Source organism: Geotrypetes seraphini, chromosome 1 (assembly GCF_902459505.1).
Source record: "Geotrypetes seraphini chromosome 1, aGeoSer1.1, whole genome shotgun sequence".
Classification (NCBI taxonomy): domain Eukaryota; kingdom Metazoa; phylum Chordata; class Amphibia; order Gymnophiona; family Dermophiidae; genus Geotrypetes; species Geotrypetes seraphini.
The window spans coordinates 322,748,441-322,760,977 of NC_047084.1; positions in this window are offsets into that span (position 1 = coordinate 322,748,441).

Sequence of the window (12,537 nt, forward strand, 5' to 3'; positions counted from 1 at the left end):
ACCTAGAGCATAGAGGTCTGCAAGGGAACGGGGATTGCAGGAATCCCCCCAGGTCCACGGGACTCCCGCGGGGATCCCCCCTAGGTCCACGGGACTTCCATGGGGATGGATGCTGGTTCTCCGGGGTTCCCTTTGTTCCAATGTTCTCTCTAAGCTTCTTCGATCCCTCAGCGCACCAGTTACTGATTGCCACTCACATGGGAGAGCTCTATACATCCACCAGTCGGGGAAACAGAGCTGGAGCTTCATGGCCAATCTTGAACACTTCCTTGTAGAAGTGCTCCCAGACTGGTGGGTGTGCAGAGCTTTCCCAGTAGTGAGCCTTGGCGTGAGCCCTCCCCTCAAGAATCTCGTTGGCTCAAGCCTGCCACCACTCACTGCAGCTATGCAGAGGAGCACGAGAGAGATTGGGCAGCTCCAGAGCCAGACTACCCTGCATTAAACTGCTTCAGCCCAGCAGGTACCAACATTAAATATGTAACTTAAAAAAAATAAAAGAGCGGAGGGGGGAGAGAATTGCTGCACCAGGCATCTTCTTTCTGTTCATCAAATTCTGCCTTAAATCTACTTCTTTGGGATAGCATTTTGTTGATATGCCAACCCAACCGGGGAGAGGGAGGGAGAAGGGGTATTGGTTTTATACCTGTTCTGGCAGATGTCTGACTTTGAATTTTCTATAAAACTCAATTAAAACTAAAATCATAACTGTCAGAAGTAATAGCTGCTTTTTATGGGGACAGGTAATTTTTATGAGGGGACGGAGGGGATTCCTCACTGGGACTGGTGGGAACGAAGGAGATTCTGGTGGGAACGGGCGGGGATGAGCAGAATTCTAGTGGGTTCAAGCAGGATTCTGGTGGGGATGGGTTGGATTTCTGTCCCTGAGCAACTCTCTACTAGAGCATTAATATACGTAATGCAAAACTGGAACAAGGTGGACTGTTACAGATTCCTACAGATACAGATGGAGATAGGTGATGTCCTTGCAGAACCGTTGGCCGAGCTATTCAATCTCTCACTGAGTACAGGGACAGTCCCCTTGGACTGGAAAACAGCTAACCTCTGCACAAAAAGGGTTGCAGGACAGAGGCTGCAAATTACAGACCGGTGAGTCTGACATCGATATGCAAACTTATGGAAACACTGATCAAACGCCAATTGGACACGGTCTTGGACGAAGGGAATCTACGGGACCCCAATCAACATGGATTCACCAAGGGTAGGTCCTGCCAATCAAACCTCATCAGCTTCTTTGACTGGGTAACAAAAAGACTGGACGAAGGAGATTCACTGGACATAGTGTACCTAGACTTCAGTAAAGCTTTTGACAGCGTCCCACATCGCAGACTGTTAAACAAGATGAAATCGATGGGGTTAGGAGAGACTCTAACGGCATGGGTCAATGATTGGCTGAGTGGCAGACTTCAGAGGGTGATGGTTAATGGTACTTTCTCTGAGACATCGGAGGTGACCAGCGGGGTGCCGCAGGGCTCGGTCTTGGGTCCGCTCCTCTTCAACATATTCATAGGAGATCTGACTCAAGGGCTTCAAGGTAAAGTAACATTATTCGCCGACGCCGCCAAACTATGTAATATGGTAAGCGAGAGCAATTTACAAGATAGTATGGCGCAGGACCTGCGTACATTGGAATGCTGGTCCTTAACCTGGCAGCTGGGCTTCAATGCTGGGAAGTGTAAGGTCATGCACCTAGGTAGCAGAAACCCGTGCAGAACTTATACCTTAAACGGGGAGACCTTGACCAGGACTTCAGCGGAACGAGATTTAGGAGTAATCATTAGTGCAGACATGAAATCTGCCAATCAGGTGGAGAAGGCTTCCTCAAGGGCAAGGCAGATGCTGGGTTGCATCCGTAGAAGTTTCGTCAGCAGAAAGCCTGCTGTCATAATGCCACTGTACAGGACCATGGTGAGACCTCATCTAGAATACTGCGTGCAATTCCTGAAGCCACATTACCGCAAAGACGTGCAGAGGGTTGAGTCGGTCCAAAGGATGGCCACCAGAATGGTCTCAGGGCTTAAAGGTCTCTCGTACTAAGCAAGACTAAACAATTTGCAGCTCTACACTCTCGAGGAACGCAGGGAGAGGGGAGACATGATTGAGACGTTTAAATACGTCACTGGATGTATAGAAGTGGAAGATAACATTTTCCTTCTCAGAGGCCCCTCAACCACAAGGGGGCACCTGCTCAAACACAAGGGCGGGAAATTTCACGGCGACACCAGGAAGTATTTCTTCACGGAGCAAGTGATTGATCAATGGAACAAGCTTCCAGTACAGGTAATTGAGGCCAGCAGCGTGCCAGATTTTAAGAATAAATGGGACGCCCATGTGGGATCACTACGTGGGTCAGGGCAAAACATTGGCTAATCTTAAGGGGAGGGTCTATAGAGTGGGCAGACTTGATGGGCCTTGGCCCTTTTCTGCCGTCATCTTTCTATGTTTCTATGTTTACATGCTAGCAGAATCATTCACAAAGGCGCGGTAGCGGTTTAACGCGTGGAATACCACGTATTAAATCACCTGCCACGCTAGTACCTAATGCCTCCATTGACGAGGCGTTAGGATTTTAGGCTGCCGCGGGGGTTAGCGCGTGATGAAATGTCCGACGCGCTAACCCCCGTAGCGCGCCTTGATAAAAGGAGCCCTTAGTCATAGATATAGAACATGACTCTCACCTGATACAAAATACATGACCACAAAACACATACAGCAGTGTGCCGCAAACGTTTTAAAGCCGCAGCACACTAAACACGGGCCACAGCTAGAGGGCATCCGGAAGTGCGCGAATAATATGTGACATTATCAAATAGATGTCCGTGCATGCACGGATGTGCCTCAGCTGTTGCCCTGAGACTCCTATTGCTGCTAGTGATGGGGTTCTGGAGAGGGAAAGGTGTGAATAGCAGGAGAGGTAGCAGCACCGGCTGATTGCCGATAGGATGTGCCTCTCACTGCGAGAGGCACGTCCTGTAAGCAGTCAGCTGGCACCTCTCCTCCTCGGGCATCTTGCGGCATACCTGGAGTGTGTTGCGGCACAATTTGCATGACATTGACATACAGAGATCAACTGAAATGGAGACAAAAATTGAATCCAGAGACTCTGCATGTTGTGCCACACCACAGAAATTTTTTTAAAAAAATGCATGTCCTCCTGTATCGTGCAAAATAAAGCTGACCGAGGTAAATTCTCAACACTGACATAATTCAGTCACTAAACTGAAAATAATTTTTCCTACCTTTGTTGTCTGGTGATTTTATTACATGTCAACAAAAAAAAAATTTTGTTTCTTGGTGCCTTGGGTTTTTTAATCTGTTTCTGGGGTTATTTGGGGTGCTTATTCAGAAAATTGCATTGAATAGACCGCATCAGCTCTAATTTCTTAGATATTAATTTATTAATTTTTTTACTTCTATTTAAAAGAGCCAAACATGAACATTGGCCTCTGAGGGAATATATGGTAGTTGGAGGACAAAATGTAATCAATGAACCTTTGGTAGCACGAGATAGAATCATACTGTCACCACTACATATAAAGCTAGGCCTAATGAAATAATTTGTAAAGGATTTGAATAAAGACATTTCGTGAAATGAATATGTGGAGGGGCATAATCAAAAGAAACGTCTAAGTCCGTTTCAGCTGTATGGCACTAGAAGCCCAAAGTCGGCAGTGGAAAAATGTCCATTCTCTAAAAATGCATCTAGAATACAGTGTTCCCCTGGTCGTTCGTGGTTGGCAGTTCATGGTCCCAGTCATTCGCGGTATTTTCCGACCGCAAACCACTGACAAGGAGAGGGCAGCGGGAGAGGCAGGAGAGAGCAGCCGGAGCGCCGCGAGTGTAGGAAATCACTCGTGGTACGCTCCGACCGCCTCTTCCTGCACTAAGTCGGGCCTTATCCAATCAGGAGCTGCTTTGACACGCAGCTCCTGATTCGATAAGGCCCGACTTAGTGCAGGAGAGGTGGTCGGAGCGTACCGTGTGTGATTTCCTGCACTCGCGGCGCTACGGCTGCTCTCATGCTGCCCTCTTCAGGCGGCGGTTTTTCAAGATTCATGGGGGTTCCTGGAACAGAATTCCTGCGAATATCAGGGGAGCACTGTATATATATATATATATATATATATATATATATATATATATATATATATATATTTATATATTTTAAATCATCTATTTGGAAGTCCAGGGCATTGAACATCCAGACTGCCAGTACGTCTATCTTTATACCACATTTTCGACCAAAACTTCATCTAAGTCCCAAATGCCCAGAACAAGACAATTTTGGATGTGGGAGGAGTCAGCATTGTGATGGACTGGCCACCAAGACATGGCAACAGAACAGTGGGGCACCTTATAGGGCACTGCTGTGAACTTCATAAAAAGAGTGCCACATACACATCTCGCCAGAACTCCCTTATAGGATATGGTGAGCCCCTCCAAAACACCCCCAAAATCCACTATGCCCACCTGTCTACAACACCAATAGCCCTTATTGCTGCAGGTGCCACCTATATGGCAGTACAGTAGGGTTTGGTTTTTTTTGGGTGGGCTCACATTTTACACCATGAATATAGTGATTAAACTAGCTTATGGGCCTGGGTCCTCTTCTTTATGGTTCACTAGCCCACCCCCAAGGCTACTTAAGACACCTGTATGCAGCTGTACTAGGCTTTCCTATAGCAGGTGCTGATGTTCCGGAGACAGGTACTGTATGTATGTTTTTATTCTGATATCTGTGGCAGTGTGAGGAGGTCAGTGATCACTGGGGGAGTGTGTGGGGGGTCTTTACGTTGTCTCTGCAGTGGTTATCTGGCCACTTTGGAAACCTTTTTGGCACTTATACCTGCTTTTACATCGGCTAACTCACAACGTATAAGTTTCATCCAGGAAGTTTCGTGAAACATTCGATTATCCCTGCAGGACAATTAAGTCTAGGTCGGCCCACATCCCGCCCAAATATCACCCTAACCACTCCTCCAGATATGCCCCTTTTAGCTCTGGGTGCACAGCAGCATTCAGAGGCCTAAAAAGTCACTATACCAGGGGTTCCCAAATCTGTCCTTGGGGAACCTCAGACAGTAAGGTTTTACAGGATATCTACAATGAGTATGCATGAAATAGGTTTGCAAACCAAGAAGGCAGTGTATGCAAATCGATCTCATGAATATGCATTGTGGATATCCTGAAAACCTGATTAGCTGAAGTTCTCCAACAACAGGTTTGAGAATCACTGCCACTTTCAGTGAATCAAAAGAACAACAATTCTCCTTCTCTCCATTTTGGTTTTCACCAATATATGCATCTGCTACAAAATGACATCTGTTTCATGACAAATTCACTACTATAACAATTGTGTTAATGGAACATATATAATCCTGAGCTTAGAACACTCTCAAGGATTAAGATGAATATGTCACAGTGACCACAGATATTTTGGCACCATCCAATAAGTAAGATACATTCTTTATATTCTGAGAGCTTATTCAGCCTGTCAGCATATCTTTAGCCTAATTATTCCAGTTTCTGCATATCATTTAGTTTTTCACATATCATTGCAATTAATCCCCTTAGTTCTGAAGATGGATTCCTACAACGTGCTGGATGTAGAGATGCGCAGTGGTCAGCAGGAGGCACAGACTGCTCACAGCCAGCCCCGGCAGGGCTTTTCCTCTGATGCGTCACTTCCGATGGATCAGAGGAAAGGCCCTACCAGGGCTGGCCACGAGCAGCCTGTTTTGAGACTGCCTTCTGCTGACCGCTATGCTTCAGGTAAGGAAGAGAGGGAGGGAGCGAGGGGGTTCGCGGCTCAGGACTGCCCCCTGCTTCTGCCACTTTAGGGCTTGAGGGAGGAGGGCTTTGTGGCTCAGGATCACTACCACGCCGGTGCTTTGGGGCAGGGAATTGCGAGTGTATTAGACAAGATTTCTAATATACTCTCAGTTAACCAGAAAATCAGTTATCCGGTATCCACCAATCCCCGTGGGTGCCAGATAACTGAGATTCTACTGTAATTTCATGCTCTGCCAACTCATTGCTCTAGCACTGTTCAGTCTGTGCCGCTGAAACTCTGCAGATTGTCCCAGGGAGAGGCCTTTATCTAAACATCAAGGGCTACTGGGAGGATACGTGCTTTTAAATATTGGACCACAGGTGTATATTTTTCCAGTTTCTCAAATTCTGTAGGATAGATTCAAAAGATTACTACAGTACTTCTGAATATTCTTAAAAGATACATAAGTTTCGGCAGGAATAATGGAGCAATTAGGTTGTTCCTTTGCTTCTACCACTGCCACTAACAACCCAAACTCTGTTTTTCCCCCTCTTTTTTCTGTCATATTATTCAGCTTTTTCTTAATGCCTTCTATTTCGCCCGCAAAGGAAATGGTTTGGATAAGCTCGAGTGAACTTCAATGGTAACTCCAGTACCTAAGGATAATTCTGGGAGGACTTCTAGGGTCTGTGGACTAGAAGAAACAAAGGAAAAAAATACAATTTAATCATGAAATTATAATGCATGTAATTATAGGATAGACTGGATGGACCGTTCAGGTCTTTATCTACTGTCATTTACTATGTCATTTTGTTACTAAGTTCATTGGCATCGCTCATTCTTTCCTAGCTTTCCTCAAAAATGTCAGCTCTCTCACCTATCCCCCTTGTTCCATTATCTTCTCTCCTATTCTTTCAATCCTTTTCTTTCTCCATGGATAAGCAGTATAAGTCAGCTTTTGGGAGCCTCATCTGAGCATGTGCAGGTAGCCCTATATATACCTGTGCTGGCCCTCACTAATCCGGTTTAGTTTATCCACCCTTCCCAACAGCCGGATCAGAAACGCTCTCCCAAAAAACACAAAAAACAACAAACCAGAAGAAACATACCAGGAAGAACAAAAGGATAAGAATGCCTGAGACTGAAAAAAACCACAGCAAAACCGGGTTTTAAAAAGTGCCCGGAATGCAAGAGGAAAATGAACTCCACGGACCCCCACGAGGTGTGTGTCCGCTGCCTTGGAGAAGCTCACCTCATGACTGCCTGACCCCTGTGCCTGAAAATGTCCCTGAGGGCCCGCAGAAATCGATTACAGATACTGAAGAACCCGGGGGAAGACCAACGAAAGAAAGAAGCAGCACCCGGCAAAACATCAGCACACCTGACGCTGGCACGAGCCTCTCCGGGGTCCCAAACTGCAGCCACAACAAATCCAGTTTACCTGCTGCCTCAGGAAGTGCAGAAAAAGCAGGGCAGACTACTGCTGAAGCTAACAGGAATCATGCAGGCTTCCCCGATGGCCACCCGAAAGAATGGGCTGACAGCGGGTGAACATGCTGGGATAACAGCGGTCGAGGGTCTCCTATCCCCTCCGCTGGCCATCCTAGCTGCGCCGACTCAGGATCGCGCCGATCAAACACGGCGCCATGCTCCCTGTACTCCTCAAACACCGGCTGCCTCGACCTCATCTCTGGATGACGTAAGCACACTGGGATCCGCCCCCTTAAAGGCACAGGAGCAGCAAAAGGTACTAGAGCCCACAGACAGTGCCTTTTCAAGCATTGCCTCAGACTCAGCCCATTTAAAGGGTCAGGACACCAAAACCACCATGGGGCATCACAACAGGGACCTGCAAAGAGGGGAAAAGAAGGAAACGTTATCGAACAACGTCCTCCTCCTCCTCTTCAGCCTCACCAAGATGGCACAGACGCAGCCACGGGGCCAGAAGCAGGGGTAGATCCCGCCAACGGGACAATTATCTGCACACAACCAGTGTTCCCATCATCCAACCATGCCAACCAGCTGCCACCATGAATAACCAGCAACTGCTCAACCTGTTCAACAGGTTCATCTCACAGCAGCTGACAGAACAAAGGGCACAAAGTCAAAGCCCAGCACTGAATGAACAAGTGCTGCAGCCACCACCGGTATGGAGGCAGGAAGCAAAGACAGCTGCATCATACTCACCAGTCACAGGCAGCTACACCTCCGACCACAGTGTGCGCTACCAGCACAGCTATGCTTCAACAAGAAGCAGCCCACGCACGTCAGAGAGACTCCAGACACAGAGCCTACAGCTGGGACGTCACAGCTAGACAATCCCGTGGAAGACCTCACCTATTCAAAATTCCTCCAGAAGATGGTCAACCAGTTGGCACTTGCCCCAATACCTGAGCCAGAGGCGACAACCAAAGCACCGGGACTGTTAAAATACCTAAAGGTGCAAAAAGCCATAGCAGCACTACCAGCTCACAATGTGCTACTAGACTGCCGGGACCAGATCTGGAAAACCCCACTGTCAGGCCCCGCCGTGTCCAGGAGGCTTGACCAAAAATACCAGCTCAGTGAGGCACCGGGTTTTGAAAAACCACAGCTCCCTCACCAGTCCATCATAGTAGAATCTGCCCTTAAGAAGGCTAAGAGCATACGTCCTCATGCCAATGACCCTCCAGGTAAGGAACGCATGACCCTGGACACTACCGCCAAAAGGTCTACCATGGCTCCATGCTAAATGCAAAAATTGACACTCACCTGCTCCACCTTACCCTGTACAATGACGCCCTCCAGAGGAAAATAGAGGAAACCCTAGACACACTTCACCCGGAGGGAAAAGCCTGCATAGCCCTCATACTACAGGATATGGAGGAATGTGGAAAGCACATGATAAAAGCAACTTTTGACGCATTTGAAACTTCTGCCCGCACAGCCGGAGTGGCCATAGCATCCAAACACCTGGCATGGCTGCGGGCCTCAGATCTACGCGAGGACACCCATGAGTGTATCACAGACGTACCCTGCTCAGGGGAGAACTTATTCAGAGACAAAGTCACGGAAACAGTGGATAGAATGAAAGCCAATTGCACAACTCTCCAAACCCTCTTGTCAGATGGCTTTGTAAAAACCCCGGCACCAAGACGGCATAGCACCAACCACTATCGCCAACAAAATAACACTGCAAGGCGCTTCGACAACCAGACAAGATGGACGTCCCACAGACAGAAAGCACAACCCTACAGCGCCCCTTACCAGCAAAGGCAGCGCCAGAGGGAGCGAAAACAGCCTAAGCCAGCTATTTCCACAACCACAAAAGCAGGGCCTAGCTTTTGACTCATCAACAAGGCCCTCCGCCCCTGTTGGGGGCTGCCTCTCCGCATTCAACAAAGCCTTGGAGAAGATAACAACAGAAAAATGGGTGCTACATATCATAAAAAAGGGATACCGCATCAGATTCCACACACACCCGCCAGCCAACCCACCAAAAAGAAACTCCAGGGAACCACAGCCAGAACTCATCCTCAGAGAGGTCAAAGCTCTCCTTCAAGCATGAGCAATAGAACCAGTACCCAAGTCACAGCACAACCAAGGGTTCTACTCACACTACTTTCTCATCCCCAAAAAGACAGGAGTGTTCAGACCCATCCTAGACCTACAAGGCCTAAACAAGTACGTAATCAAGGAGAAATTTCGTATGCACTCCTTAGGAACAATCCTACCACTAATTCAAAAGGACGACTGGCTGGCTTCACTGGACCTCCAAGATGAGTATTCACACATCCCTATGCACCCCTCCCAAAGAAAGTTTCTGCGGTTCAAGACCCTAATCCAGCACTTCCAATACAGGGTCCTGCCCTTTGAACTCTCATCTGCACCGAGAGTCTTCACAAAATGTGTTGCGGTGGCAGCGGTGCACCTCCGCAAGAGCGCTATCTGTGTGTTCCCTTACCTGGACGACTGGCTGCTGGTGGGCCCATCAGCCTGGGAAACGACAACAACAGTCAATACAATGATGTCACTCCTGCAATCCCTGGGGTTCCTCGTAAACACCAAAAAATCTGTGCTACAACCAACACAATCAATAGAATCCATCGGGGCAAGGATCTGCACGGCCCTGAATGCAGCTTTTCTGCCCCACTCAAGGCGACAAGCAATACAAAAACTGGTTCAGCAAATATCAGAGACACACACAGTCAAAGCAAGAACAATACTATGCCTCCTGAGCCATCAAGCAGCTTCCATGCACGTTGTCCCACTCGCCAAACTCCACATGCGACCCCTCCAGTGGTTCCTCAGAAAGAATTGGAACCAACACACACAGCCTCTGCCTCACAGAGTCACAATGGACCAGAAAATCCGCAACAACATCAAGTGGTGGATACAACAACAGAATTTGTACATGGGCAAGCTTTTCCAGAAGCCACAACACCAACTGACACTCACCACAGATGCCTCAAAACAGGGGTGGGGAGCCCACCTCCTCAACCTGAGAACAAGGGCTCCTGGTCACCATCTGAGGCCAAACAACACATCAACTGCTGGAACTCAGGGCAATTGGGAATGCCCTACATGCCTTTGCCCCCTGGATCTCCAACAAGACCTTACTGATCCAGACAGACAATCAGAAGGCAATGTTCTATATCAACAAGCAGGGAGGCACGGGCTCACTAACCCTCTGCAAAGAAGCCCAGAAAATCTGGACATTTGCTTTATCAATCAATACTCTCATCCATGCCAACTACCTCCTGGGCCTGAACAATGCCCTGGCGGACAGCCTCAGCAGAAAGCTGGACCCCCACGAATGGTCCCTCCATCCGGAGGTAGCCCAGGATCTCTTCCACAAATGGGGCCTCTTAACAAGAAACCTCGTCGCCACAGAGGACAAGAAGTGCCCTCAATTCTGCTACAAAAGACTGGCACAATACAGCCAAACCAGGGACGCTTTCTCCATAAATTGGGGGAAACACCTGCTCTACACTTTTACCCCCATACCACTCATCCACAGAGCACTACAGAAGATCAGGCAGGAGGCAGCCACAGTGATCTTCATTGTGCCCTACTGGCCGAGACAAGTGTGGTTCCCCTTCTTACAGCGGCTGTCGGCACGGCCACCAATCAGCCTACCGCTGCAACCGGACCTCATCATCCAGGACCAGGGACAAACTCTACATCCCAGATTGAAAACACTGGCACTGACAGCATGGATTTTGAAAGGCTAATCCTTGACCCTTTCCACATGTCAACTGGGGTGACTGAGGTACTGCTAGCAGCCAGGCGCCTGGCAACTAGAAAATCATACAGGCTCAAGTGGAAAAGATTCCACATATGGTGTGTCTCGAAAGGAGAACACCCACTAATCCGCCAGGACCCAGCAGTACTCCAATATTTACTTGACTTATCCACGACAGGCCTCAGAACATCCTCCATAAGGGTCCACTTGAGCGCTATATCAGCGTTCCACAACCGCATTGAGGACAGGACGCTAGCCACACATCCACTAGTGTCCAAGTTCATGAAAGGGCTTATAAACCTGCACCCTCCGGTACGCCGCCCACCGCCAGCGTGGAACCTAGGCATCATCCTGTGCAGGTTAACAGCGCACCCCTTCGAGCCATTGGAGGATGCGCCAATCAAATTCCTCACCTGAAAAGTAGTCTTTCTCATTGCCATCACATCAGCAAGGCGCATCAGTGAGCTACAGGCCGTGGTGACATACCCATCATACACACAGATCCTTCATGATCACGCAGTGCTGAGAACTCACCCAAAGTTCCTACCAAAGGTAGTCTCACCTTTCCACGTAAACCAATCGATAGTGCTTCCCTCCTTCTTTCTGGGACCACATACCAACAGCACGGAACAACTCCTACACACCTTGGACTGCACCCGTGCACTTCATCTATACATTCAACAAATGCAACCCTGGCAAAAGGCAGTACAACTATTTGATCCCAACAGGCCAGGAACACCAGTGGGGAAATGCACTATATTAGTGGTCTCAAACTCAAACCCTTTGCAGGGCCACATTTTGGATTGGTAGGTACTTGGAGGGCCTCAGAAAAAAAATAATTAATGTCTTATTAAAGAAATGACAATTTTGCTTGAGGTAAAACTCTATAGTTTATAAATCTTTCCTTTTGGCTAAGTCTTAAGAATAATATTGTCATTTATAGCTAAAGAGACATATGATCAAAAAACTGTTTTATTTTACTTTTGTGATTATGATAAACATACCGAGGGCCTCAAAATAGTACCTGGCGGGCCGCATGTGGCCCCTGGGCCGCGTGTTTGAGACCACTGCACTATATCCAACTGGATCTCAAACTGCATTGCCTCCTGCTACGAGCAGGAGGGAGTGTCCCTTGAGGGAAAGACCACAGCACACCAACTAAGAGCCACATTGGCAAACTTCAGCAACACGCCACTTCAGGACATTTGCAGAGCAGCCACATGGTCTACCCCACACACCTTCACCAGACACTATTGCCTGGATCTGCTGCAGACCTCCAATGACTTTGGTCTCAACATACTATGAATGGTGACCAAAACATACACAGCAAAGGACACCAATACCTAGACTAGTTGAACAGGACTATTAGTCTGAATCAGATAGAAGAGATTGTTAGCTTATATTCTGCCCATGTTGGCACAATTTGCACAGTTTGCAGTTTGTTTGTGCACAATCTCCAAAAAAATAAAAAATAAAAAGTGTTACTCAAACACCACGTTGGTGATATATATTTGTTATAATC